This window comes from Pseudophryne corroboree, chromosome 6 (genome assembly GCF_028390025.1).
Source record: "Pseudophryne corroboree isolate aPseCor3 chromosome 6, aPseCor3.hap2, whole genome shotgun sequence".
Taxonomy (NCBI): Eukaryota; Metazoa; Chordata; class Amphibia; order Anura; family Myobatrachidae; genus Pseudophryne; species Pseudophryne corroboree.
The window spans coordinates 39,668,192-39,693,678 of NC_086449.1; the positions used below are offsets into that span (position 1 = coordinate 39,668,192).

Below are 25,487 nucleotides of genomic sequence, written 5' to 3' on the forward strand. Positions count from 1 at the left end.
TGCAGAAAGTAAATCACATTTCTGTCAGAATATTACCTCAGAATACAGGAGAATGTGTGTGAGGATGCTCAGTACACACAGGGACAGGGATGCTGTGTTATCCCAGAGACAAAAATTTGTTATATAACAGGTGGCAGCGTGACATAATGAGAGTGAAGGAGGTGGGGGGGGGGGGGGGGGTACATTACAGGAGAGAGGAGGTGATGGGAGATTGGAGAATACTAATAACTGCAGCATAGTGAGGTGAGGGGGGCGGCGGGGGGAAGGGGTCAGAGAAGGTGAAAGGTGGCGAGATTTAAAGGTAAGAAGAATACCAATAAACACCCAGCACCCAGGGCGGCCAGATCCCCAAATATTGGTGTCATGGAAGAACGGGCCCTTTACAATTACAATATACTGACCTGTTGTCTAATATGGAAAAGAGGAATCTTGAAAATCCCATTGTATACTGTTCATACGGGTGTGGTTCATCAAATCGACAGTGTCTAGGTCGACAATGTTTAGGTCGACCACTATAGGTCGGCAGTCACTAGGTCGACATGGATGGAAGGTCGACAGGGTTTCTAGGTCGACATGTGCTAGGTCGACAGGTCTAAAGGTCGACATGATGATTTATTTATTTTTTGGTGTCGTTTTCTTCGTAGAGTGACCGGGATCCGAAATTAGTGCACTGCGTCCCCTCGCATGGCTCGCTTCGCTCGTCATGCTTCGGGCATGGTGCCTTCGCTCCGCTACCGCTTCGCTCGGCACACTTTACCGTTCCAATCGTAGTCCACGTGGATCGTTAAGTATGAAAAAATTCAAAAAAAGAAAAAAATGTGAAAAACTCATGTCGACCTTTAGACCTGTCGACCTAGAAACCCTGTCGACCTTCCATCCATGTCGACCTAGTGACTATCGACCTATAGTGGTCGACCTAAACATTGTCGACCTAGACACTGTTGATCTTCAGACCGGATCCCGTTCATACACCATCACCAAGCTATCATGTGCCAGATACTCATGTGCCAGAGAGAGAGAGAGAGAGAGAGAGTGTATCTAACCCCTTAACTCTCCTATGGCACTTAGATATGGACACGAGAGCGTATACGACTAACAGTATACATCGCCCCCCTATATATATATATATATATATAAAAGCACAGAGAACCCAGGCCGATGTATTGAAGCACATTAGGCGACTAGCGGCTTTGGCGGCACCAAGGGTTATTTTTCTTCTTCGTGATGGGAAATTACTATTGACTTAATGTACCATTAGTGGCAGCTGAGTGATACATCCCAAACTTATCGCCCTGGAGCCTCGCCCTACTGAGGAAGCGCTAGGGCCACAACACTTGTTGAGATACAGATTATATATATATATATATATATATATATATATTTATTTATTTATATATATATATATTGTAGCATTTGTATAGATGTCAGTGCTTGGAGGGAATGGGAGGGAGGGGGGAGCTGTGAATCTAATACAGAATCAATAGAGTGGGTGCGGAGATATAATACGCTGCAGGAAAATCCATATCTGCCCACATGCGGTAATAATGGGGGGTAGGTGGTATTTGGGGGCAGGGTAAATAGAAAGGACACATTTAGAAAAAATGTTTCCTTTTAACAGGGAAGATATGGTCTGTAACATGAGAAAGTGACGACCTGTACATGGAGGCTATCAGTATACAGGGACCGGCTATCAGTATACGGGGACCCTAATCTTACATAACTGGTGGCATGTTATCAGATGCTGTACTGAGAGATTAACCCTGCCAGCACCACAACACCTGTACGATATAGCAGAACCACTTACTGTGTTCGGCTCACCGGCAGTCCAGGCGCAGGTGGGATTCTTGGCTGCTGTGTGCGCTGTATACAGGAGACCACCGTACCTACAGGTGGGTCGGGTCACACCGCTACTTACAGTATAGACCTCTTCCCCTATTCATCCGCCCGGCTTTCACTGCACCACTCTCCCTGTAATACTGATTCTATACAGCTCAATGTTCTGATTGGACTAGCCCAAGGTCCCTACTAGACAGGTGATACCCGGGTATAGGTTCCTGAGCGCTAGGACTCTCACTTCCAGGACCCCCAGCACTTGTCCCTGTGTCTGTCACCTCAGGACCCCCAGCACCGTCCTTGTATCTGTCACCTCAGGACCCCAGCACTGTCCCTGTGTCTATCACCTCAGGACCCCCAGCACTGTGCCTGTGTCTCTCTCTCCAGGACCCCCAGCACTGACCCTGTCACCTCAGGACCCCCAGCACTGTGCCTGTGTCTCTCTCTCCAGGACCCCCAGCACTGACCCTGTCACTTCAGGACCCCCAGCACCGTCCCTGTGTCTGTCACCTCAGGACCCCCTGCACTGTCCTTGTCCCCTTAGGACCCTCTACTTTGTTGTCCCTGTGTCTGTCACCTCAAAACCCCCAGCACTGCTCGTCACCCCAGGACCCCCAGCACTGTCCCTGTGTCTCTCTCCCCAGGACCCCCAGCACTGACCCTGTCACCTCAGAACCCCCAGCACTGTCCCTGTGTCTATCTCCCCAGGACCCCCAGCACTGACCTTGTCACTTCAGTACTCCCAGCACTGTCCCTGTGTCTATCTCCCCAGGACCCCCAGCACTGACCCTGTCACTTCAGTACTCCCAGCACTGTCCCTGTGTCTATCTCCCCAGGACCCCCAGCACTGACCTTGTCACTTCAGTACTCCCAGCACTGTCCCTGTGTCTATCTCCCCAGGACCCCCAGCACTGACCCTGTCACTTCAGTACTCCCAGCACTGTCCCTGTGTCTATCTCCCCAGGACCCCCAGCACTGACCCTGTCACTTCAGGACCCCCAGCACTGTCCCTGTGTCTCTCTCCCCAGGACCCCCAGCACTGACCCTGTCACCTCAGTACTCCCAGCACTGTCCCTGTGTCTATCTCCCCAGGACCCCCAGCACTGACCCTGTCACTTCAGTACTCCCAGCACTGTCCCTGTGTCTATCTCACCAGGACCCCCAGCACTGACCCTGTCACTTCAGTACTCCCAGCACTGTCCCTGTGTCTATCTCCCCAGGACCCCCAGCACTGACCCTGTCACTTCAGTACTCCCAGCACTGTCCCTGCGTCTCTCTCCCCAGGACCCCCAGCACTGTCCCTGTCACTTCAGTACTCCCAGCACTGTCCCTGTGTCTATCTCCCCAAGACCCCCAGCACTGACCCTGTCACTTCAGTACTCCCAGCACTGTCCCTGTGTCTATCTCCCCAGGACCCCCAGCACTGACCCTGTCACTTCAGTACTCCCAGCACTGTCCCTGTGTCTATCTCCCCAGGACCCCCAGCACTGACCCTGTCACTTCAGGACCCCCAGCACTGTCCCTGTGTCTATCTCCCCAGGACCCCCAGCACTGACCCTGTCACTTCAGGACCCCCAGCACTGTCCCTGTGTCTATCTCCCCAGGACCCCCAGCTCGGTCTGTCTCCCCAGACCCAGGCCCGGCCTGTCTCCCCAGTAACCCTCCTTGGACTGCTGTGTACAGTCAGGTTTCAGTCCCTGCCATTCCCAGCTCCACGTGAGAGTGTTGCTGTGAGTCACACGCCCCTGCACGCTGACTGGCTGCCCCAGTTGCCGGTACACACCCCCCGCGCTCTGAGTGGCTGGGGGGAAAGCCGGCTCACAGAGATGTGCGCAAACACGTGTGATACACAGTGACAGGAGAACACAATGACAGCACATGGTGTGACACAGGTATGCAGCCCGCCACTGTTACAGCTACACATCTCCAGCACTGTGTTACACAACTAGACAACCTAGCACTGTGTTACACAACTATACACAACCATGCACTTACACAAGTGCACATGTCCAGCACTGTGATACACAACTATACACAACCAAGCACTGTGTTACACAATTGCACATGTCCAGCACTGTGCTACACAACTAGACAACCAAACACTGTGTTACACAACTATACACAACCAAGCACTGTGGTACATAACTATACACAACTATGCACTGTTACACAAATACACATGTCCAGCACTGTGTTACACAACTATACACAACCAAGCACTGTTACACAACCAAGAACTGTGTTATACAATTGCACATCTCTAGCACTGTGTTGCATACCTACACAACCCACCACTGTGTTACACAACTACTCAACCCAGCATTGTGTTATGCAGCTATACAATCCAGCATTGTCACACATTTATACAACCAAGCACTGTGTTAAACAACTACACATCCCCAGCACTGTTACCAACAATGTGTCACACAGCTATGCAAACCTCTTCTTGGTGACACAGCTATACATACTTCCACTGTGTTACACAACTATACAAACCTGCACTTTGTGACACAACACATCTCCAATACTGTGACACTGCTACACTACCTGCTACTGTCTGATATAGCTATACAACCTGGCCCTGTGTGAGAAAGCTACACGTCTCCAACACAGAGACACAACTACCTACACCAGCAATGTGTGACACAGCTATACATACCAGCATTGTGTGACGCAATTAGACATTCAAAACACTCTGTGGCACAACTACATACTGTCAGCACTATGTGACATAACTACATGCCCATAGTCCTGTGTGACACAACTACACCCCCCGGCACTGTGTGACACAATTACACCCCCCCAGTCAGGGGCGAGGGGCGTAGCCAGAACTTTGTGGGCCCCATAGCAACATTTTGAAGGGGCCCCGTCCCAATGCTTCTATAGAGACACTTCTCTGCAGCAGTTGTTAATTTTATGCCCTATAACATACCTCCCAACTGTCCCGATTTTCGCGGGACAGTCCCGTTTTTTGGGGACTGTCCCGCTGTCCCACCCGCGGGCCGCAGTGTCAAGCGGTGTGGGGGGGGGCAGTTGGGAGGCTCTGTCTCTCGCTGCCCTGCTTAGCAGAGCAGCGGTGAATAGACGCTGTGCGCATGCGCACAGCATCTATTCACTGAAGCCAGAGGGAGAGGGGGCATGCCAGCGGCTCACAGAGCGCTGGGCATGCCCCCACAGTGACGAAAACGGGGGCGTGGCTCGCGATTGTGGGTCCTCCCACGAATCCACACCCCTTTTATTCGGTCACACCCCTTTTATTAGGTCACGCACCTTTTTCTGGAGCGAGCGCGGCTTTGCCGCGCGTGTGTCCCTCCTTATAGGATTCAAAAGTTGGGAGGTATGCCTATAATAGTGCCCTAGTTCATTTTCTGAACCATAGCAGAGCCTTATTTAATGTTATGCCCCATAGTAGTGCCCTAGTTTCTTTTATGAATCTCAGTAGTGCTTAAGTTCACCCTATGTCACATTTCAGAGCTGCCAGTACACATTATGCCGCACAGTACCCCCAATTCACATTATATATAGTGCTCCCCGTTCATATTGTGCCTCATCACAGTGCCCCGGGTCATATTACGTAATATTAAAATGCCCTCCAGTTCATTTTATACCACACTACAATGAGCAGGTCCAGGGTCATACCTAGATATATTGCAGGCCCCAAGGAAAAAGTTTGAAAGGACCCCTACGTACCACTCAATGGCGAAAAATGTATATAACACATGTAACTGTGACAGGGAAGGTGGGCCCTCTCAGCTCTGGGCCCCATAGCAGCTGCACTGCCTGCACCTATGGTAGCTATGCCCTTATATATAACACATGTAACTGTGACAGGGAAGGTGGCTCCTCTCAGCTCTGGGCCCCATAGCAGCTGCACTCCCTGCACCTATGGTAGCTACACCCTGTATATAACACATGTAACTGTTACAGGGAAGGTGGCCCCTCTCAGCTCTGGGCCCCATCGCAGCTGCACTCCCTGCACCTATGGTAGCTACACACTGTATATAACACATGTCACTGTGACAGGGAAGGTGGCCCCTCTCAGCTCTGGGCCCCATAGCAGCTGTACTCCCTGCACCTATGGTAGCTACATCCCTGTATATAACACAAGTAACTGTGACAGGGTAGGTGGCCCCTCTCAGCTCTGGGTCCCATAGCAGCTGCACTCCCTGCACCTATGGTAGCTACATCCCTGTATATAACACATGTAACTGTGACAGGGAAGGTGGCCCCTCTCAGCTCTGGGCCACATAGCAGCTGCACTCCCTGCACCTATGGTAGCTACACCCTGTATATAACACATGTCACTGTGACAGGGAAGGTGGCCCCTCTCAGCTCTGGGCCCTATAGCAGCTGCACTCCCTGCACCTATGGTAGATACACCCTGTATATAACACATGTCACTGTGACAGGGAAGGTGGCCCCTCTCAGCTCAGGGGCCCATAGCAGATGCACTCCCTGCACCTATGGTAGCTACACCCTGTATATAACACATGTAACTGTGACAGGGAAGGTGGCCCCTCTCAGCTCTGGGCCACATAGCAGCTGCACTCCCTGCACCTATGGTAGCTACACCCTGTATATAACACATGTAACTGTGACAGGGAAGGTGGCCCCTCTCAGCTCTGGGCCCTATAGCAGCTGCACTCCCTGCACCTATGGTAGATACACCCTGTATATAACACATGTCACTGTGACAGGGAAGGTGGCCCCTCTCAGCTCTGGGCCCTATAGCAGCTGCACTCCCTGCACCTATGGTAGATACACCCTGTATATAACACATGTAACTGTGACAGGGAAGGTGGCCCCTCTCAGCTCAGGGGCCCATAGCAGATGCACTCCCTGCACCTATGGTAGCTACACCCTGTATATAACACATCACTGTGACAGGGAAGGTGGCCCCTCTCAGCTCAGGGGCCCATAGCAGATGCACTCCCTGCACCTATGGTAGCTACACCCTGTATATAACACATGTAACTGTGGTAGGAAAGGTGGCCCCTCTCAATTCTGGGGCCCATAGCAGCTGCACTCCCTTAACCTATGGTAGCTACGCCCTTGCCCCCAGTACTGTATGACTTAACTACAAACCTGGCGCTGTTACACTACTACACATGCTCAGCACTGTGCGGCATAACTACTCTCCTTTTCTTCTTCAGGATCCATAGGGGTCCACAGGGATACCTTGGGGATGTCCCAAAGCAGTTCAAGGAGGGGATGCTCCTGAGCTGAGAGAAGAATCCGGCATCCAAATGAAGCATCCTGAGAGGCAAATGTATCAAAGTCATAAAGCCTGAGAAAGGTGTGGACAGAAGACCACATGGCCGCCTTACACAGTTGTTCGGCAGATGCGCCACGGCTGGCTGCCCACGAAGGACCAACAGAGCGAGTAGAATGAGTAGAGACTGTATCCGGCACAGGGAGATCAGCCTGCGTGTAAGCCTGTGAGATAGTCATACGAAGCCATCCAGCCAGAGTCTGTTTGCCAGTAGGCCTGCCCCTTTTGTGGAATTCACAGTGTACAAAGAGGGAATCCGATTTCCTGATGGAACTAGTGCAATCCACGTAGCTCCGAAGGGCATGGAACGCGTCCAAGGAAGCCTCCCCTGCCGAGAGGTCTGAGGATTGGAAGGCCAGTACCACGATTTCCTCGTTAAGGTAAAAATGGGACAGCACATTGAGAAGGTAGCCAGGATAAGTTTTAAAGAACAGCTCAGTCCCAATGAAAGATCAGAAAGGGAGAGCGACAGGAGAGAACCCTAAATCTGACACCTTTCAGGCCAATGCAATAGCCAGAAGAAAGAGTCATTGCTGTTAGCTATTTGAGATCCACTGATTCCAGGGGTTCAAACAGAGGCTCCTGAAATGCAGGAAGAACCACTGACAAATCCTACGGAGCCATCAGAGGGAGGTTGAATACGCAGGACACCCTGACGAAAGGTGAGAACATCTTGCAGTGGAGCAATTCTGTGCTTGAACCATATTGACAGAGCAGAGACGTGCACTTTCAGGGAGTCCAGGCGGACTCAGAGATCCAATCCAGCTTGGAGAAAAGCCAGAAAAACTAGAGTGTCATAGCGTCTTGCAGCACACCACTGGAAGTATGTATGCTACACCCAGTAATCAATGTGGACGGAGGCCGGCTTCCGTGCTCGGAGAATGATATGGACCACAGAGTGAGAGAAAGTTTTGGACCTTAGGAGGGATGACTCAAGAGCCATGTTGTCAGAGACAGATGGGCTAATTCTGGGTGTAGACTGGGACCCTGAGACAACAGTTCTGGTCGTAGTGGAAGTGGAAAGGGAGTGTCTATGGAGAGACTCTGAACATTGGAGAACCAATGGCATCTGGGCTAGACAGGAGCTAGCAACAGGACGGTGCCTCCTTCTTGCTTGAATTTGTAAAGGAAGGAAGGAAGAAGGGAGACTGGAGGGAAGAGGTATGCAAGATGGAAGGGTTCCCTTCACTGTTAGGGTGTCTGCGAAGGCTGCTTCAGGATCTCTTGTTCTGGATCACATAAGGTCCACATCTGGCAGGCCGCCCTTGTCCACTAGAAGCTGTAAGACCTCTGGGTGTAGAGCCCATTGCCAGAGTGCCCATCGTGATGGCTGAGGAAGTCCACCTCCCAATTGAGGATCCCTAGGATGAACACCACCAAGATAGACGTGAGATAGTGTCCGGCCCATCTGAGAATGTGAGTCACCTCCTGCATTGCCAACCGACTGCGAGTGCCTCCCTGATAGCTGAGGTAGGCCACTGCAGTGGTGTTGTCAGACTGGACCTGGACCGTTCTCCCTGGAAAATGGTCCGAGCCAGAGAGAATGCTCTGTTGACAGCTCATAGTTCCAGAACAATGATTGGTAAGCAACTCTCGGTGGGAGTCCAACGGCCCTGACAGGAGTGTTGACTAGTTGCTGCCCCCCATCCGCGGAGAATGGCGTTCATGGTAAGGAGTACCCAATCCAGGATCCAGAATGGTCGACCCTTGTCCAAGTGAGACGCCTGGAGCCACAAGGCTAGGCACAGTAAAACTTCCACAGAGAGGACCATCATCTGGGATCTGATCAGATGTGGCTGTCTATTCCATCTGGACAGGATCAGGTGTTGCATGGGTCTGGAGTGAAATTGGGCATAGTCCACAATGCCAAAGGTGGAGATCATGGACCCCAGCACCTGCATGTCTGAGTGGATTGACACTCTGCAACTGTGAAGGAACTTGCGCACACATAGCTGTAGTGCGGAAATCTTGTCCTCTGGAAAAGTCTTTGTACATGAGAAGAGCTCCCAGATGTAACATCCTTTGAAAAGGCGTAAGGGATTACTTTTTCCAGTTGATTAGCCAGCTGTGTGTTTGCAGCAATGCAATGGTCAGCTGCAGATGGTGGTGAAGGACCTCGTGAGAGTGTGCAAGGATCATCAGGTAGTCGCAGTTGTGCCGCCATAACAGCCATGATTTTGGTAAAGACCATGCGAGCAGTAGAAAGACCAAAGGGCAGTGCCAAAAATTGGAAATCTTGCTGGTGGATAGTAAACCATAGGAAGTGATGAGAGGGTGCTATAGGTACACGCAGGTAAGAGTCCTGAATGTCCAGAGACACCATAAAGTCTCCAGAATCCATAGCTAGGACATTACAGAGAAGGGTTTCCACAAGAAACTTGGATACTTTGATAAACCTATTGAGGGATTTGAGATTTAGAAAAGCTTTCCATGAGTGTAGCCAGAGGATGCGGCAGGCTACTACCGAAGTAGCAGACACCATGGGAGCCAAGAGACCATTATCCAGAACCGCTTCACCTAGGTAGGAGGCTGCATCTATGATGTGGGACATAAGTTCCTGATAAATGTCAGAGGGAAGGTCTTCCTCAAGAGCCTCAGCCCAGCCGTCAATGTCTTTAGCCACCCAGGCAGCAGCCATAGCTGTCCAAGTAATAGCTCCTGTCAAGGAATAGACAGATTTGAGAAAGGCTTCAATTTTCCTATCCGTAGTCTCATTTAAGGAAGATGTTGTAGGGATAGGTAAGGTAGAGGCAGTGGTGCAAGTGGGCGGGTACGGGTGGGTACGGCGTACCCGTAAGAATTTAGCCGTGGGTACGCCGTACCCATACCGACGGGCCGCCGCTCCTCTTCCTTCCCTCCCTCCCCCACGCCGCACACGCCGCTGATGTGAGGGCAGGAGAGGCAGGAGAGTGCAGCCTGCGCCTCTCGTTCCCCTCAGTCTCCGGTGGGTGTTTCAGTTTACTTCAGCGCCGATCCGTGAGCCAATCAGAGCTCGCACCCGCGAGCTCTGATTGGCTCACGGATCGGCGCTGAATTAAACTGAGACACCCGCCGGAGACTGAGGGGAACGAGAGGTGCAGGCTGCACTCTCCTTCCCTCACATGACAGACAGGAGGACAGCGACGGCAGCGGCAGCGGTGAGTAGGGGAGGGGGGCATGTTATACCTGGCACTGGGGGGGCATGTATACCTGGCACTGGGGGATATCTGGCACTGGGGGGGCATGTTATACCTGGCACTGGGGGATATCTGGCACTGGGGGCATATCTGGCACAGGGGGGGTATATATACCTGGCACTGGGGGATATCTGGCACAGGGGGGCATGTATACCTGGCACTGGGGGATATCTGGCACTGGGGGCATATCTGGCACTGTAGGGGCATTTCTGTATCTGGCACGGGGGGCAATGTATATCTGACACAGTGGGGGCATTTGTGTATCTAGCACTGTGGGGCAATGTGTATCTGACACTGTGAGGCAATGTATGGCACTCTGGGGGCATTTCTGTATCTGGCACTGTGGGGCAATGTGTATCTGGCACTCTGGGGACATTTGTGTATCTGGCACTGTGGGGCAATGTGCATCTGGCACTGTGGGGCAATGTGTATCTGGCACTCTGGGGACATTTGTGTATCTGGCACTGTGGGGCAATGTGCATCTGGCACTGTGGGGCAATGTGTATCTGGCACTGTGGGGCAATGTGTATCTGGCACTCTGGGGACATTTGTGTATCTGGCACTGTGGGGCAATGTGCATCTGGCACTGTGGGGCAATGTGTATCTGGCACTGTGAGGCAATGTTTATCTAACACTCTGGGGACATTTGTGTGTCTGGCACTCTGGGGACATTTGTGTATCTGGCACTGTGGGGCAATGTGTATCTGGCACTGTGGGGTTATATGTATCTGGCACTGTGGGGCAATGTATATCTAGCACTGTGGGGCAACGTGTATCTGACACTATTGGGGTCATACGTGTATCTGCCCCTCCCCCATATGTGTACCATGCCCCCATTTTCATTGGCCACACCCATTTTTTGCGCGCGCGCCTTCGGCGCGCGCACACAGTACCCGTAAGACATTTTTTCTACTTGCACCACTGGGTAGAGGTTTTAACCAGACATGCCACACGGTAATCCACAGTTGGGGGAACCTCCCACTTAGCACTATCAGCCACTGGAATAGGGCAAAAACGAAGACAGTCGCTAAGGTAGCTGGTACTTTTTACACAGGGTATTCCATGCTTCTTGCATGAGTTCAGTAAGTTGTCCAGACTGAGGAAATTCCGCCTTAACTACTTTCTGACACTTAAAAAGTGTGGCTTGTTGTTTAGGAACAGGTTCTTCCTCCTTTATTTGAAGACTGGATTTGACGGACCTTACTAGCGTAGATACATGTAAGGTAGACTGACGCTCCCCCTCCCCTGAGGGGGACTCAGTGAGGGAGACATCTGCCTCCTCTGCCTCTACAGATAATGCCTCAGAATCTCAAAGCTGTGTAGGCTGTGAGGATGGCTTAGTGGTTTTAGAGGGCAAGGGTCTTTCACCCTGTAACATCTGCTGAAAAGCAGTAGAGGTAGTAGCAAGACTATGTACTGAGGCAGAGAGCACATCCACCCAGGGAGAGAGCGTAGCCATGACCGGTATAGCAGGATGCACTTGCTGGGAGAATCCCATAGGGGAACCACCATGAAGGTTGCTAGACGGTCAGCTATCTGTGGCAGTATCTGTGAAAAGGAAGCCCAGGGGGGATCCTGCACAGGAGCTGGTAGGGCTGGCTGGTTAGGGGGGAAATAGCAAGATGCACACAAACCATCCTGTGCAATGTCCTGAGGGGATAAACCCGCTGAACAGTACCTGCGGGAGACCAGCACAGAACCAGCAGCTTCCTTGTCATCCTTGCCATTGCTAGACATAACTGAAAGAACAGTATAACATAATATGGCACTAGGCAGTGAGCAACAATAATAGTACTGTGACAATCTTCACAAACACTGGTAGCTGTGAAGTATGTCAAACCCTTATACACCTTAGGGTTTTCAGAAACAAAAGGGAAAGGTATAAACTGACAGTAGGAAAATCAAACACAGAGCTAGCACAAGTTACAGACAATGTAAAATACCATATAAAGAACTGCAATTGGCACATTGGGGGTCATTCCGAGTTGTTCGCTCGCTAGCTGATTTTAGCAGCATTGCACACGCTAGGCCGCCGCCCTCTGGGAGTGAATCTTAGCTTAGCAGAATAGCGAACGAAAGATTAGCAGAATTGCTACTAAATAATTCTTAGCAGTTTCTGAGTAGCTCCGGACCTACTCACAGATCAGGCTTGCCTACCCTCCCGCATTCAGCGGGAGGCTCCCGATTTTTACATGAGCCTCCCGCTGCCCCGCACACCTAGACAGCCCTCCCGGATTTTGAGGGTCCTAACTTGAAATTCTGGACTGCGCATGCGCAAGTCCGGAGATCGGGGGGGCGGGGCCGGCACGGGAGACTTCAGAGCCGGCTACCGCAGGGTTGTGTGCAGCGATCTCCCCCCTGCCGTGTACACAGAGAGCGAGGCAGTCTGAAGCTGGGCTTTGCTTCCTGGTTGCTGGCCCCTCCCACCACACTGAGTCAGATGGCAGCGTGTAGCAGCACATTCCCTCCTCCTACTCCTGCATAGGATGCCTTCCCACAGACCCACACTGTCCTGGGGCCAGCCCACGAGGCTGAAGTTAGCTTCTTATTCGGCCAGCTTCTTATTCACTTCTTATTCGAACTCCAGCTTCTTATTCACTTCTTATTCGAACTCCAGCTTCTTATTCAGATCATTCAGTTTCGCAAGGGTTAATAAGTCTTCTGTCACAAATTTGACACCTGAAATCAACAGAGTAGGGTCCCTTGCATGTGACCCACTTGTATTTTGCCTGGCCCAACACTGTTTTGGGCATGAAATACACTGGCATAGTGGGCACACACACCATATTTTGCCATTTTGAATAAGTAGCTGTAGTTTTGCAAGGGTTAATTAGTCTTGGGCCACAAATTTGACCCCTGAAATCAACAAAGCGTAGTCACTTACATATGACCCACTTGTATTTTGCTTGGCCCAACGCTGTTTTGGGCATGAAATACACTGGCATAGTGGGCACACACACCATATTTTACCATTTTGAATAAGTAGCTGTAGTTTTGCAAGGGTTAACCAGTCTTGGGCCACAAATTTGACACCTGAAATCAACAGAGGGTGGTCAGTTACATATGACCCACTTGTATTTTGTTTGGCCCAACACTGTTTTGGGCATGAAATACACTGGCAAAGCGGGCACACACACCATATTTTCCATTTTGAATAAGTAGCTGTAGTTTTGCAAGGGTTAACCAGTCTTGGGCCACAAATTTGACACCTGAAATCAACAGAGGGTGGTCAGTTACATATGACCCACTTGTATTTTGTTTGGCCCAACACTGTTTTGGGCATGAAATACACTGGCAAAGCGGGCACACACACCATATTTTCCATTTTGAATAAGTAGCTGTAGTTTTGCAAGGGTTAACCAGTCTTGGGCCACAAATTTGACACCTGAAATCAACAAAGGGTGGTCAGTTACATATGACCCACTTGTATTTTGCTTGGCCCAACGCTGTTTTTGGCATGAAATACACTGGCAAAGTGGGCACAAACACCATTTTATAAATTGCCATTTTGAATAAGTAGCTGTAGTTTTGCAAGGGTTAACTAGTCTTGGGCCACAAATTTGACCCCTGAAATCAACAGAGAGTGGTCACTTGCATGTGACCCACTTGTATTTTGCTTGGCCCAACGCTGTTTTGGGCATGAAATACACTGGCATAGTGGGCACACACACCATATTTTACCATTTTGAATAAGTAGCTGTAGTTTTGCAAGGGTTAACCAGTCTTGGGCCACAAATTTGACACCTGAAATCAACAGAGGGTGGTCAGTTACATATGACCCACTTGTATTTTGTTTGGCCCAACACTGTTTTGGGCATGAAATACACTGGCAAAGCGGGCACACACACCATATTTTCCATTTTGAATAAGTAGCTGTAGTTTTGCAAGGGTTAACCAGTCTTGGGCCACAAATTTGACACCTGAAATCAACAGAGGGTGGTCAGTTACATATGACCCACTTGTATTTTGTTTGGCCCAACACTGTTTTGGGCATGAAATACACTGGCAAAGCGGGCACACACACCATATTTTCCATTTTGAATAAGTAGCTGTAGTTTTGCAAGGGTTAACCAGTCTTGGGCCACAAATTTGACACCTGAAATCAACAAAGGGTGGTCAGTTACATATGACCCACTTGTATTTTGCTTGGCCCAACGCTGTTTTTGGCATGAAATACACTGGCAAAGTGGGCACAAACACCATTTTATAAATTGCCATTTTGAATAAGTAGCTGTAGTTTTGCAAGGGTTAACTAGTCTTGGGCCACAAATTTGACCCCTGAAATCAACAGAGAGTGGTCACTTGCATGTGACCCACTTGTATTTTGCCTGGCCCAATGCTGTTTTGGGCATGAAATACACTGGCAAAGTGGGCACACACACCATGTTTTGCTATTTTGAATAAGTAGCTGTAGTTTTGCAAGGGTTAACTAGTCTTGGGCCACAAATTTGACCCCTGAAATCAACAGAGAGTGGTCACTTGCATGTGACCCACTTGTATTTTGCCTGGCCCAACGCTGTTTTGGGCATGAAATACACTGGCAAAGTGGGCACACACACCATATTTTCCATTTTGAATAAGTAGCTGTAGTTTTGCAAGGGTTAACTAGTCTTGGGCCACAAATTTGACTCCTGAAATCAACAGAGAGTGGTCACTTGCATGTGACCCACTTGTATTTTGCCTGGCCCAATGCTGTTTTGGGCATGAAATACACTGGCAAAGTGGGCACACACACCATGTTTTGCTATTTTGAATAAGTAGCTGTAGTTTTGCAAGGGTTAACTAGTCTTGGGCCACAAATTTGACCCCTGAAATCAACAGAGAGTGGTCACTTGCATGTGACCCACTTGTATTTTGCCTGGCCCAACGCTGTTTTGGGCATGAAATACACTGGCAAAGTGGGCACACACACCATATTTTCCATTTTGAATAAGTAGCTGTAGTTTTGCAAGGGTTAACTAATCTTGGGCCACAAATTTGACCCCTGAAATCAACAGAGAGTGGTCACTTGCATGTGATCCACTTGTATTTTGCCTGGCCCAACGCTGTTTTGGGCATGAAATACACTGGCAAAGTGGGCACACACACCATATTTTCCATTTTGAATAAGTAGCTGTAGTTTTGCAAGGGTTAACCAGTCTTGGGCCACAAATTTGACACCTGAAATCAACAGAGGGTGGTCAGTTACATATGACCCACTTGTATTTTGCTTGGCCTAATGCTGTTTTGGGCATGAAATACACTGGCAAAGTGGGCACACACACCATGTTTTGCTATTTTGAATAAGTAGCTGTAGTTTTGCAAGGGTTAACTAGTCTTGGGCCACAAATTTGACCCCTGAAATCAACAGAGAGTGGTCACTTGCATGTGACCCACTTGTATTTTGCCTGGCCCAACGCTGTTTTGGGCATGAAATACACTGGCATAGTGGGCACACACACCATATTTTCCATTTTGAATAAGTAGCTGTAGTTTTGCAAGGGTTAATCAGTCTTGGGCCACAAATTTGACACCTGAAATCAACAGAGGGTGGTCAGTTACATATGACCCACTTGTATTTTGCTTGGCCCAATGCGGTTTTGGGCATGAAATACACTGGCAAAGTGGGCACAAACACCATTTTATAAATTGCCATTTTGAATAAGTAGCTGTAGTTTTGCAAGGGTTAATTAGTCTTGGGCCACAAATTTGACCCCTGACATCAACAGAGAGTGGTCACTTGCATGTGACCCACTTGTATTTTGCCTGGCCCAACGCTGTTTTGGGCATGAAATACACTGGCATAGTGGGCACACACACCATATTTTCCATTTTGAATAAGTAGCTGTAGTTTTGCAAGGGTTAACCAGTCTTGGGCCACAAATTTGACACCTGAAATCAACAGAGGGTGGTCAGTTACATATGACCCACTTGTATTTTGCTTGGCCCAATGCGGTTTTGGGCATGAAATACACTGGCAAAGTGAGCACAAACACCATTTTATAAATTGCCATTTTGAATAAGTAGCTGTAGTTTTGCAAGGGTTAATTAGTCTTGGGCCACAAATTTGACCCCTGAAATCAACAGAGAGTGGTCACTTGCATGTGACCCACTTGTATTTTGCCTGGCCCAACGCTGTTTTGGGCATGAAATACACTGGCATAGTGGGCACACACACCATATTTTCCATTTTGAATAAGTAGCTGTAGTTTTGCAAGGGTTAACCAGTCTTGGGCCACAAATTTGACACCTGAAATCAACAGAGGGTGGTCACTTACATATGACCCACTTGTATTTTGCTTGGCCCAATGCGGTTTTGGGCATGAAATACACTGGCAAAGTGGGCACAAACACCATTTTATAAATTGCCATTTTGAATAAGTAGCTGTAGTTTTGCAAGGGTTAATTAGTCTTGGGCCACAAATTTGACCCCTGAAATCAACAGAGAGTGGTCACTTGCATGTGACCCACTTGTATTTTGCCTGGCCCAACGCTGTTTTGGGCATGAAATACACTGGCATAGTGGGCACACACACCATATTTTCCATTTTGAATAAGTAGCTGTAGTTTTGCAAGGGTTAACCAGTCTTGGGCCACAAATTTGACACCTGAAATCAACAGAGGGTGGTCAGTTACATATGACCCACTTGTATTTTGTTTGGCCCAACACTGTTTTGGGCATGAAATACACTGGCAAAGCGGGCACACACACCCTATTTTCCATTTTGAATAAGTAGCTGTAGTTTTGCAAGGGTTAACCAGTCTTGGGCCACAAATTTGACCCCTGAAATCAACAGAGAGTGGTCACTTGCATGTGACCCACTTGTATTTTGCCTGGCCCAACGCTGTTTTGGGCATGAAATACACTGGCATAGTGGGCACACACACCATATTTTCCATTTTGAATAAGTAGCTGTAGTTTTGCAAGGGTTAACCAGTCTTGGGCCACAAATTTGACACCTGAAATCAACAGAGGGTGGTCAGTTACATATGACCCACTTGTATTTTGCTTGGCCCAATGCGGTTTTGGGCATGAAATACACTGGCAAAGTGAGCACAAACACCATTTTATAAATTGCCATTTTGAATAAGTAGCTGTAGTTTTGCAAGGGTTAATTAGTCTTGGGCCACAAATTTGACCCCTGAAATCAACAGAGAGTGGTCACTTGCATGTGACCCACTTGTATTTTGCCTGGCCCAACGCTGTTTTGGGCATGAAATACACTGGCATAGTGGGCACACACACCATATTTTCCATTTTGAATAAGTAGCTGTAGTTTTGCAAGGGTTAACCAGTCTTGGGCCACAAATTTGACACCTGAAATCAACAGAGGGTGGTCAGTTACATATGACCCACTTGTATTTTGCTTGGCCCAATGCGGTTTTGGGCATGAAATACACTGGCAAAGTGGGCACAAACACCATTTTATAAATTGCCATTTTGAATAAGTAGCTGTAGTTTTGCAAGGGTTAATTAGTCTTGGGCCACAAATTTGACCCCTGAAATCAACAGAGAGTGGTCACTTGCATGTGACCCACTTGTATTTTGCCTGGCCCAACGCTGTTTTGGGCATGAAATACACTGGCATAGTGGGCACACACACCATATTTTCCATTTTGAATAAGTAGCTGTAGTTTTGCAAGGGTTAACTAGTCTTGGGCCACAAATTTGACACCTGAAATCAACAGAGGGTGGTCAGTTACATATGACCCACTTGTATTTTGTTTGGCCCAACACTGTTTTGGGCATGAAATACACTGGCAAAGCGTGCACACACACCCTATTTTCCATTTTGAATAAGTAGCTGTAGTTTTGCAAGGGTTAACCAGTCTTGGGACACAAATTTGACCCCTGAAATCAACAGAGAGTGGTCACTTGCATGTGACCCACTTGTATTTTGCCTGGCCCAACGCTGTTTTGGGCATGAAATACACTGGCATAGTGGGCACACACACCATATTTTCCATTTTGAATAAGTAGCTGTAGTTTTGCAAGGGTTAACCAGTCTTGGGCCACAAATTTGACACCTGAAATCAACAGAGGGTGGTCAGTTACATATGACCCACTTGTATTTTGCTTGGCCCAATGCGGTTTTGGGCATGAAATACACTGGCAAAGTGGGCACAAACACCATTTTATAAATTGCCATTTTGAATAAGTAGCTGTAGTTTTGCAAGGGTTAATTAGTCTTGGGCCACAAATTTGACCCCTGAAATCAACAGAGAGTGGTCACTTGCATGTGACCCACTTGTATTTTGCCTGGCCCAACGCTGTTTTGGGCATGAAATACACTGGCATAGTGGGCACACACACCATATTTTCCATTTTGAATAAGTAGCTGTAGTTTTGCAAGGGTTAACCAGTCTTGGGCCACAAATTTGACACCTGAAATCAACAGAGAGTGGTCACTTGCATGTGACTCACTTGTATTTTGCCTGGCCCAACGCTGTTTTGGGCATGAAATACACTGGCATAGTGGGCACACACACCATATTTTCCATTTTGAATAAGTAGCTGTAGTTTTGCAAGGGTTAACCAGTCTTGGGCCACAAATTTGACACCTGAAATCAACAGAGGGTGGTCAGTTACATATGACCCACTTGTATTTTGCTTGGCCCAATGCGGTTTTGGGCATGAAATACACTGGCAAAGTGGGCACAAACACCATTTTATAAATTGCCATTTTGAATAAGTAGCTGTAGTTTTGCAAGGGTTAATTAGTCTTGGGCCACAAATTTGACCCCTGAAATCAACAGAGAGTGGTCACTTGCATGTGACCCACTTGTATTTTGCCTGGCCCAACGCTGTTTTGGGCATGAAATACACTGGCATAGTGGGCACACACACCATATTTTCCATTTTGAATAAGTAGCTGTAGTTTTGCAAGGGTTAACCAGTCTTGGGCCACAAATTTGACACCTGAAATCAACAGAGGGTGGTCACTTACATATGACCCACTTGTATTTTGCTTGGCCCAATGCGGTTTTGGGCATGAAATACACTGGCAAAGTGGGCACAAACACCATTTTATAAATTGCCATTTTGAATAAGTAGCTGTAGTTTTGCAAGGGTTAATTAGTCTTGGGCCACAAATTTGACCCCTGAAATCAACAGAGAGTGGTCACTTGCATGTGACCCACTTGTATTTTGCCTGGCCCAACGCTGTTTTGGGCATGAAATACACTGGCATAGTGGGCACACACACCATATTTTCCATTTTGAATAAGTAGCTGTAGTTTTGCAAGGGTTAACCAGTCTTGGGCCACAAATTTGACACCTGAAATCAACAGAGGGTGGTCAGTTACATATGACCCACTTGTATTTTGTTTGGCCCAACACTGTTTTGGGCATGAAATACACTGGCAAAGCGGGCACACACACCCTATTTTCCATTTTGAATAAGTAGCTGTAGTTTTGCAAGGGTTAACCAGTCTTGGGCCACAAATTTGACCCCTGAAATCAACAGAGAGTGGTCACTTGCATGTGACCCACTTGTATTTTGCCTGGCCCAACGCTGTTTTGGGCATGAAATACACTGGCATAGTGGGCACACACACCATATTTTCCATTTTGAATAAGTAGCTGTAGTTTTGCAAGGGTTAACCAGTCTTGGGCCACAAATTTGACACCTGAAATCAACAGAGGGTGGTCAGTTACATATGACCCACTTGTATTTTCCTTGGCCCAATGCGGTTTTGGGCATGAAATACACTGGCAAAGTGAGCACAAACACCATTTTATAAATTGCCATTTTGAATAAGTAGCTGTAGTTTTGCAAGGGTTAATTAGTCTTGGGCCACAAATTTGACCCCTGAAATCAACAGAGAGTGGTCACTTGCATGTGACCCACTTGTATTTTGCCTGGCCCAACGCTGTTTTGGGCATGAAATACACTGGCGTAGTGGGCACACACACCATATTTTCCATTTTGAATAAGTAGCTGTAGTTTTGCAAGGGTTAACCAGTCTTGGGCCACAAATTTGACACCTGAAATCAACAGAGGGTGGTCACTTACATATGACCCACTTGTATTTTGCTTGGCCCAATGCGGTTTTGGGCATGAAATACACTGGCAAAGTGGGCACAAACACCATTTTATAAATTGCCATTTTGAATAAGTAGCTGTAGTTTTGCAAGGGTTAATTAGTCTTGGGCCACAAATTTGACCCCTGAAATCAACAGAGAGTGGTCACTTGCATGTGACCCACTTGTATTTTGCCTGGCCCAACGCTGTTTTGGGCATGAAATACACTGGCATAGTGGGCACACACACCATATTTTCCATTTTGAATAAGTAGCTGTAGTTTTGCAAGGGTTAACTAGTCTTGGGCCACAAATTTGACACCTGAAATCAACAGAGGGTGGTCAGTTACATATGACCCACTTGTATTTTGTTTGGCCCAACACTGTTTTGGGCATGAAATACACTGGCAAAGCGTGCACACACACCCTATTTTCCATTTTGAATAAGTAGCTGTAGTTTTGCAAGGGTTAACCAGTCTTGGGACACAAATTTGACCCCTGAAATCAACAGAGAGTGGTCACTTGCATGTGACCCACTTGTATTTTGCCTGGCCCAACGCTGTTTTGGGCATGAAATACACTGGCATAGTGGGCACACACACCATATTTTCCATTTTGAATAAGTAGCTGTAGTTTTGCAAGGGTTAACCAGTCTTGGGCCACAAATTTGACACCTGAAATCAACAGAGGGTGGTCAGTTACATATGACCCACTTGTATTTTGCTTGGCCCAATGCGGTTTTGGGCATGAAATACACTGGCAAAGTGGGCACAAACACCATTTTATAAATTGCCATTTTGAATAAGTAGCTGTAGTTTTGCAAGGGTTAATTAGTCTTGGGCCACAAATTTGACCCCTGAAATCAACAGAGAGTGGTCACTTGCATGTGACCCACTTGTATTTTGCCTGGCCCAACGCTGTTTTGGGCATGAAATACACTGGCATAGTGGGCACACACACCATATTTTCCATTTTGAATAAGTAGCTGTAGTTTTACAAGGGTTAACCAGTCTTGGGCCACAAATTTGACACCTGAAATCAACAGAGGGTGGTCAGTTACATATGACCCACTTGTATTTTGCTTGGCCCAATGCGGTTTTGGGCATGAAGTACACTGGCAAAGTGGGCACAAACACCATTTTATAAATTGCCATTTTGAATAAGTAGCTGTAGTTTTGCAAGGGTTAATTAGTCTTGGGCCACAAATTTGACACCTGAAATCAACAAAGCGTAGTCACTTACATATGACCCACTTGTATTTTGCTTGGCCCAACGCTGTTTTGGGCATGAAATACACTGGCAAAGTGTGCCCACACACCATATTTTACCATTTTGAATAAGTAGCTATAGTTTTGCAATAGTTAACTAGTCTTGGGACACAATTGTGAGACCTGCAATCAACAGAATGTGGTCACTTACATATCACCCACTTGTATTCTGCTTGGCCCAACATTGATTTGTGAATGAATTACGCTGGGAAAGTAGGCACAACCACCATATTATGATTTACCATTTTGAATATGTAGCTGTAGTTTTGCAAGGGTTAACTAGTCTTGGGCGACATATTTGATACCAGAAATCAAGGGTTAGATTAGCTCCTTATCGCACAGGGGAGTCATAGAGAGTCTATGTTGCGTTAAAGTTGTCTGAAGTCAGCTCTTATCCTTGCTTGAAGGAAGCTATACTCAGCAGGATTGGGGTGACGGGTCCCAGCAAAGCCCAAGAATATTATGAGTTGCAGCTGAACCCATCTGAGCCTCCAGTGGTCAAACTGGCATAATTGGCCAAACTGAGTAAAACCTGGTTACAGATAAAAACTCTTCTCAGTGGGTAGTGGAAGTGATGGCTCTAGACCAGGCTATACGGGTATCAGACCGTGGTGTAAAACACTGGGCCTTTGCAGGCTGACCCCAGACAATTGAGGAGCTAGCAGTGGTGATTGAGAGGTACCTGACCCTGGGAAATTTTAATAAAGCCAAGCAAGGGTTACAGCCAGTACATAAGCCCAATACCCAGATCCCCATTGTTAAACCAAACAGCCCGTCTCCAGTCATATGTTTTGAGTGCAGAGAGCCCAGTCATGCACAGCGGTACTTCCTAAAGCAGGGTGAGCTAGTGGATTGCAGCTCAGGGAAAACAGTACAACCTGTATTCAGTATGGCGCCTGGAATTATTTCCCCAGCTGAAACTACCATTTCATCTGATGGTACAGATTGAAGGCTGGGATATCTGGGCCTTGGTTGATACTGGCAATGAATTATCTATCATCTCTGCTAACCTGGTTCTTCCCGGGTCTGGCCAGGTTGTGCTTCTGGTAAAGATGCTATGTATACTTGGTGACATAGAAGAATGCCCATGAGTGCACCTGCCGGTGGTGATTAAAGTAAGACCAGTAAAAATGGTAGTCACAGTAGCTTCCAAACCTCTTTATCCACTAATCCTGGGCCAGGACTTCCCACTGTTGCAGGAGTTTGTTACCTGGCATGACATTGGCAGACAGACAAAGGTTAAGCTGTCGCAGGGGCCAAGATCTACTGGAAGCCAAGGTTGTATGACTGTAAACCCCTCTCTTGCCAGTGAGATTGAGACACATTAGTCCCCCATTTGCGAAAGAGTGTCTTTGCAGGACTTTAGGCGAGATCAACATAACGATGGCAACTTGTCTAATACTTTTTAAAATGTGGTAGTGGTAAATGGTAAGGTAAACTCTGCTTTACCACCTGGAGGTGTACCTTACTTTATGTGAAAAACATTTTTTTTTTACCTTGTAACTTATTTGCAAGGTAAAAGGGTAGACCAGTTGCTGATTCCCCGAAAACACGAGCAGCTGGTACTGAGGGCGGCTCACATGCATTTATGGGGTGGCCATTTAGGGGAGAGGAAAACTCTCCAGCTATGTTTCTCCTGGCCAGGCATTCATGCTGCAGTAAAAGAATATTGTCAGGAATGCCCAGTGTACTAAAAGAATGCACCCCAGACAGAATTTAGGGCGACCTTGGTTTTCCTGACTATAATTTCCATGCCTATTCAGCCAATTTTTATAGATCTGATAGGGCCAGTAGAAAAATCGGATCATGGGCATCAGTATATATTGGTGACGGTGGACTACTCCACCGGGTACCCGGAGGCCATACCACTATGTAACATGAAATCTAGCACTATTGTCCAGGAGTTCTTGATGCTGTATACCCGTCTAGGAATACCAATAGAGGTCCTGACCGACTAAGGTACCCCTTTTGTGTCTAAATTAATGAAATACCTGTGTCGCCTGTTAAAGGTGGATAGAATTACCATTTCGGTTTACCACCCGCAGACAGACGGCTTGGTTGAATGCTTTAACAGAACCCTTATGCAGATGATGAAAAGGGCAGTGTCACAGGAGAAGCGAGATTAGGACCTACTCTTACCTTAGCTAATGTTGGCAGTTTGAGAGGTACCCCAAGCCTCTTTTTATTATTATTATTATTATTATTATTATCCTTTATTTATATAGAGACTTTATATAGAGACTGTATGGGGTTTAGACCCTTCAAACTCCTCTATGGTAGACAACGCAGAGGGATACTAGATCTATTAAAAGATGGGTGGGAGCAGCAATTGTCCCAAGGGGATGCGGTTAAGATCCCGCCGGACGGAATCCCGGCGGTTGAAATACTGACGCCGGAACCCCGACCGGCACAATCCCGACATATTCTGCCTCCGTGGGTGTCCACGACACCCATAGAGGGAGAATATAAAAGTGTGCTGAGCATAGCAAAGCACCGTGCCTGCAGCGTGGCGAGCAAAGCGAGCCCACAATGGGCTGCGTTCTGCTCGCCACCCCTGTCGGGATTGTGTGGTCGAAATTCCGGCGTCAGTATTTCGACCGCCGGGATCCCATCCTGCGGGATTTAGTACTGATCCCGTCCCAAGAGCCTAACATCGTTCAGTTTGTGTCCCAATTATATGGCTGTCTAAGGCAAATTGCGCCACTTCTGACCAAGCATATGGCAAGAGCTCAACAGGATCAAAAACGCAGTCATGGCGTTACTGCTGTCAACCGGACTCTCAATAGGGGCAACAAGGTACTGATACTTGTGTCTAGGTACGGCAGGAAGGTAGAAGGAAAGAGGTAAAAGTCTACCATGTGAATTTGTTGAAGCCTTGGAAAGTGCCAGTCATCCCTCTTTAGTGGCCATGAAAACCCCAGAATGTCAGGTGCCTACTGAAGTAACTGAGTCCTAGCCAGAAACAAGAAGTGGTAAACTTAGTAGCACAGTACCAGGTTGTGTTCTCTGCCCTCCTGGGGAAAACTCAAATCATACAGCATGACAATGTTACTCCACCCAGGGGGGTGATAAAACAAAGGCAATATTGTATATCTGAGGCCCAACAGGCAGCAGTAAAACGGGAACTGGAAGTGATGCGGCGCTTGGGGGTCACAGAGTAGTCAAACAGTGAATGGAATAATCCCATTTTTTTTTAGAGCCCAAGCTTTTTGGAGCTTTGAGATTCTGTAATGACTTCAGAAAGTTAAATAAAGTTCCTCGGTTTGATTCCTATCCTATGCCCCGGGTTTATGAACTTAGCAATAAGCCTGTATCTAACTACGCTAGATTTACTGAAGGGGTACTGGCAAATTCCTCTGATGGAAGCTGCCAAAGCAACAACAGCCTTCTCTACCACAGTGGGTTTGTTCCAGTCGCACCTTCCAAAGGTGGATGCAGTGTTACAGTCTCTACAGGCACAAGGGTTCACAGCTAACCTGGAGAAGTGTGCCATAACAACTGTGGAGGCAAAGTATCTGGGGTATATTGTATGCCAAGGGTAAGTTAAACCTCAACCTGGCAAGGTGGAAGCAGTCTTCACATGGCCTAAGCTAAAATGTATGTCGCAACTCAGGATATTCTTTGGTCTGGTGGGCTATTATCGTAGGTTCAGGGGTGGAACTTGCAGCGGTGCAACCGGCAGGGCCCCTCCACGATGAAGGGGCCCACAGCCGGAGGCACTACAATGAGTGAGACTGACTCATTACATGCCACCTGCCGGCGCGCTGCAAGCCGCCGCTTCCCCTTAACAGAATGAGGCTGAGCTGCAGTCTGGCCAGAGGGGGAGGAGGATGCAGTGGAGGAGTCTGGAGAAGGAGAAGGGGCCATCTTCCCCTCTCATTCACGGGCAGCCCAGCTGTTTCTTTTTGCTACCGGAGCCGGAGCATCACGTGACC

General features: G+C 47.9%; 1 protein-coding gene across 1 annotated transcript in view; it reads right to left on the reverse strand.

Moving 5' to 3' along the window:
- Positions 1-3,529, reverse strand: part of PER1 (period circadian regulator 1) — a 32,275-nt gene extending 28,746 nt beyond the window's left edge. The window contains exon 1 of the mRNA XM_063930877.1: positions 1,805-3,529. The gene's annotated coding sequence lies outside the window, so the exon portion shown is untranslated. The remainder of the gene's footprint in view (positions 1-1,804) is intronic.
- Between the last annotated feature and the right edge of the window lie 21,958 nt (positions 3,530-25,487).